Source organism: Arachis ipaensis, chromosome B9 (genome assembly GCF_059453495.1).
Source record: "Arachis ipaensis isolate K30076 ecotype BB chromosome B9, ASM5945349v1, whole genome shotgun sequence".
In the NCBI taxonomy this organism is placed as follows: Eukaryota; Viridiplantae; Streptophyta; class Magnoliopsida; order Fabales; family Fabaceae; genus Arachis; species Arachis ipaensis.
Genome location: NC_142444.1, coordinates 110,324,623 through 110,330,142, shown reverse-complemented (window position 1 = coordinate 110,330,142; position 5,520 = coordinate 110,324,623). Strand labels below are relative to the sequence as shown.

Here is a 5,520-nt window from a genome sequence, read left to right as displayed (position 1 = left end):
TTTGATGTTCTAAGTTGGATCCTAACTTGATTTTGGAGTTGATTGATATTTGGAGACCCTTGAGTTGAATTACTCAAGAGTTAAATTGTAATTGGGTTTATTGTTGGCTGGCTCTCTAAACACTAACGCTAATTGATGAGCGGATAATTTATACGCTTTTTGACATTATTTTTAGTATGTTTTTAGTAGGATCTAGTTACTTTTAGGGATGTTTTTAATAGATTTTGTTTTAAATTCACATTTCTGGACTTTACTATGAGTTTGTGTGTTTTTCTGTGATTTCAGGTATTTTCTGGCTGAAATTGAGGGACTTGAGCAGAAATCAGATTCAGAGGTTGAAAAAGGACTGCTGATGCTGTTGGATTCTGACCTCCCTGCACTCAAAGTGGATTTTCTGGAGCTACAGAACTCTAAATGGCGCGCTTCCAATTTCGTTGGAAAGTAGACATCCAGGGCTTTCCAGCAATATATAATAGTCCATACTTTGGCCAAGAATTGACGACGTAAACTGGCATTCAACGCCAGCCTTCTGCCCAAATCTGGCGTCCAGCGCCAGAAAAGGATCCAAAACCAGAGTTGAACGCCCAAACTGGCACAGAAACTGGCGTTCAACTCCACAAATGGCCTCTGCACGTGCAACACTTAAGCTCAGCCCAAACACACACCAAGTGGGCCCCGGAAGTGGATTTATGCATCAAATACTTACTCATGTAAACCCTAGTAGCTAGTTTATTATAAATAGGACCTCTTACTATTGTATTAGGCATCTTTGGATTACCTTATGATCCTTTGATCACGTTTTGGGGGCTGGCCATCTCGACCATGCCTGGACCTTCACTTATGTATTTTCATACGGTAGAGTTTCTACACTCCATAGATTAAGGTGTGGAGCTCTGCTGTTCCTCAAAGATTAATGCAAAGTACTACTGTTTTCTATTCAATTCATCTTATTTCACTTCTAAGATATTCAGTCGCACTTCAACCTGAATGTGATGAACGTGACAATCATCATCATTCCCTATGAACGCGTGCCTGACAACCACTCCCGTTCTACCTTCGACTGAATGAGTATCTCTTAGATCTCCTAACCAGGATCTTCGTGGCGTACGCTAGAATGATGGCGGCATTCAAGAGAATCCGGAAAGTCTAAACCTTGTCTGTGGTATTCCGAGTAGGATTCAATGATTGAATGATTGTGACGAGCTCCTAACTCGCGATTGCAGGGCGTTAGTGACAGACGCAAAAGGATAGTAAATCCTATTCCAGCATGATCGAGAACCGACAGATGAATAGCCGTGCCGTGACAGGGTGCGTGAGCATATTATTCACTGAGAGGATAAGATGAATCCATTGACAAGGGTGATGCCTCCAGACGATTAGCCGTGCCGTGACAGGGCATTGGATCATTTTCCCGAGAGATGACTGAAAGTAGCCATTGACAGTGGTGATGTATCACATAAAGCCAGCCATGGAAAGGAGTGAGACTGATTGGATGAAGATAGCAGGAAAGCAGAGGTTCAGAGGAACGAAAAGCATCTCTATTCGCTTATCTGAAATTCCTACCAATGATTTACATAAGTATCTCTATCCCTATTTTATTATATAATATTCGAAAACACCATTATCACTTTATATCTGCCTGACTGAGATTTACAAGGTGACCATAGCTTGCTTCATACCAACAATCTCCGTGGGATTCGACCCTTACTCACGTAAGGTATTACTTGGACGACCCAGTGCACTTGCTGGTTAGTTGTATCGAAGTTGTGACAATTATGAATTAAGATCAGAGCACCAAGCTTTGGAGCCATTACCAGGATTTGTTCGAGCCTGGAGATCACAATTTCGCGCACCAAGTTTTTGGCGCCGTTGCCGGGGATTGTTCGAGTTTGGACAACTGACGGTTCATCTTGTTGCTCAGATTAGGTAATTTTTTTTTTATTTTCTTTTCAAAAATTTTTCAAAAATATTTCAAAATTTTCTCACCTGTTTTCGAAAAAAAAAAAGAGGGTTTTAAAATAAAAATGTTTTCAAAAATATATTTTCTTTTCAGAATTTTTAAGAATGAATTCTAGTGTTTCATGAAACATGTTGAATCCTATCTGGCTGTAAAGCCATACCCAAACTGCTTTGGGATTGGTATTCAACTAATCACTCCAGTCCATGTAATTATATGTTGAAGCTTGGCTGGCTATTAAGCCATGCCTGACCCTTTGATTGGAGCTTTAAGACTAACATGGCAAGATTCCTGGAATTCATATAAAAAAAAATTTTGGAATCCTTATTTTTTAATTTTCACAATAATTTTCGAAAAAAAATTAAAAGAAAATACAAAAAAATTAGAAAATCATAAAAATCAAAAATATTTTTTATTTTTGTTTGAGTCTTGAGTCATATCATAAGTTTGGTGTCATTTGCATATGCATCTAGCATTTTTCGAAAATCTCATGCATTCATAGTGTTCTTCATGATCTTCAAGGTGTTCTTGGTAAGTCTTCTTGTTTGATCTTGATGATTTTTTATTTTGTGTCTTTTCATGTTTTTCATATGCATTCTTGAATTCTTGGTGTCTAAGCATTAAAGAATTCTAAGTTTGGTGTCTTGCATGTTTTCTTTGCATTAAAAATTTTTCAAAAATATGTTCTTGATGTTCATCATGACATTCATAGTGTTCTTGGTGTTCATCTTGACATCCATAGCATTCTTGCATGCATTCATTGTTTTGATCTAAAAATTTCATGCATTGCATAATTTTCATGTTTTTCATAAAAATTTCAAAAAATAAAAAAATATCTTTCCCTTTTTCTCTCATCAAATTCGAAAATTTGGATTGACTTTTTCAAAATTTTTTAAAATCAAATTGTTTCTCATGAGTCAAATCAAATTTTCAATTTGAAAATCTTATCTTTTTCAAAATATTTTTCAAAAATCAAATCTTTTTCAAAATTCTTAGTTATTTTTGAAAATTCCAAAAATATTTTTCAAAAATCTTTTTCTTATTTTTATACCAAATTTTCGAAAATAACATAAACAATTAATGTTTTGATTCAAAAAATTTGAAGTTTGTTACTTGCTTGTTAAGAAAGATTCAAACTTTAAGTTCTAGAATCATATCTTGTGATTTCTTATGAATCAAGTCATTAATTGTGATTTTAAAAATCAAATCTTTTTCAAAACTAATTTCAATCATATCTTTTCAAAAATATCTACTTATCTTATCTTTTTCAAAAAATATCTTTTCAAAATATCTTTTCTAACTTCCTAACTTCTTATCTTTTCAAAATTTGTTTCAACTAACTAACTAACTTTTTGTTTGTTCCTTAACTTTTCCAAAACTACCTAACTAATTCTCTCTCTCTCATTTTTCGAAAATATCTTCCCCCTTTTTCAAAATTTCTTTTTAATTTATTAATTATTTTAATTTTTAAATCTTAATTTTCGAAAATTACTAACATTTTTCAAAAACTATTTTCAAAAATCACTAACTCTTTTTCAAAAATTATTTTCGAAAATTCTCTTCTCTCTCATCTCCTTCTATTTTTTTTTATTTATTCATCTACTAACATCTCTCCCTCATTCTAAAAAAAAAAAAGGATCTCTATTATTATTATTTTTCTGTGCCTTCTTCTTTGTCATATGAGCAGGAGCAAGGATAAGAATATTCTTGTTGAAGCAGATCCAGAACCTGAAAGGACTCTGAATTACAACTAACCAGTAAGCACCTGTTAGGAATTTTCAAACAAGAATAGGAGATGGCAGCCGAAAATAATAATAATGCAAGGAGGATGCTTGGTGACTTTACTGCACCTAATTCCAATTTACATGGAAGAAGCATCTCCATTCCTGCCATTGGAGCAAACAACTTTGAGCTGAAACCTCAATTAGTTTCTCTGATGCAGCAGAACTGCAAGTTTCATGGACTTCCATCTGAAGATCCTTTTCAGTTCTTAACTGAATTCTTGCAGATATGTGATACTGTAAAGACTAATGGAATAGATCCTGAAGTCTACAGGCTCATGCTTTTCCCTTTTGCTGTAAGAGACAGAGCTAGATTATGGTTGGATTCTCAACCCAAAGACAGCCTGAACTCTTGGGATAAGTTGGTCACGGCTTTCTTAGCCAAGTACTTTCCTCCTCAAAAGCTGAGCAAGCTTAGAGCTGGTGTTCAAACCTTCAGACAGAAAGAAGGTGAATCCCTCTATGAAGCTTGGGAAAGATACAAACAGTTGACCAAAAAGTGTCCTTCTGACATGCTTTCAGAATGGACCATCCTGGATATATTCTATGATGGTTTATCTGAGTTATCAAAGATGTCATTGGATACCTCTGCAGGTGGATCCATTCACCTAAAGAAAACGCCTGCAGAAGCTCAAGAACTCATTGACATGGTTGCTAATAACCAGTTCATGTACACTTCTAAAAGGAATCCTGTAAGCAAAGGGACGCCTATGAAGAAGGGAGTTCTTGAAGTTGATACTCTGAATGCCATATTTGCTCAGAATAAAATATTGACTCAGCAAGTCATTATGATCTCTCAGAGTCTGCATGGACTACAAGCTGCATCCAACAGTACTCAAGAGGCATCTTCGGAAGAAGAAGCCTATGATCCTGAGAACCCTGCAATAGCAGAGGTAAATTACTTAGGTGAACCTTATGGAAACACCTATAACTCAACATGGAGAAATCATCCAAATTTCTCATGGAAGGATCAAAAGCCCCAACAAGGCTTTAATAATGGTGGAAGAAACAGGTTTAGCAATAGCAAGCCTTTTCCATCATCAACTCAGCAACAGACAGAGAACTCTGAACAAAATGCTTCTAATTTAGCAAATTTAGTCTCTGATCTATCTAAGGCCACTGTAAGTTTCATGAATGAAACAAGGTCTTCCATTAGAAATCTGGAAGCACAAGTGGGCCAGCTGAGTAAAAGGATCACTGAAATCCCTCCTAGTACTCTCCCAAGCAATACAGAAGAGAATCCAAAAGGAGAGTGCAAGGCCATTGACATAAGCGCCATGGCCGAACCTGTGAGGAGAGGAGAGGACGTGAATCCCAAGGAGGAAGACCTCCTGGGACGTCCAGTGATTAATAAGGAGCTTCCCTCTGAGGAACCAAAGGACTCTGAGGCCTATCTAGAGACCATAGAGATCCCATTGAACCTCCTTATGCCCTTCATGAGCTCTGATGAGTATTCCTCTTCTGAAGAGAATGAGGATGTTACTGAAGAGCAAACTGCCAAGTTTCTTGGTGCAATCATGAAGCTGAATGCCAAATTGTTTGGCATTGATGCTTGGGAAGTTGAACCTCCCTTGTTCATCAATGAACTAAGTGATCTGGATCAACTGACATTGCCTCAGAAGAGACAGGATCCTGGAAAGTTCATAATACCCTGTACCATAGGCACCATAATCTTTAAGGCTCTGTGTGACCTTGGTTCAGGAATAAACCTCATGCCCCTCTCTGTAATAGAGAAACTGGGAATCTATGGGGTGCAAGCTGCTAAAATCTCATTAGAGATGG

At 36.6% G+C, this 5,520-nt stretch overlaps 1 non-coding gene across 1 annotated transcript; it reads right to left on the bottom strand.

Moving 5' to 3' along the window:
* Positions 1-4,148: 4,148 nt before the first annotated feature.
* On the bottom strand, positions 4,149-4,256 carry LOC148545894 (small nucleolar RNA R71). The gene has a single exon (XR_015901334.1). It is a non-coding gene; the product is annotated as a small nucleolar RNA R71 (small nucleolar RNA).
* Positions 4,257-5,520: the final 1,264 nt, after the last annotated feature.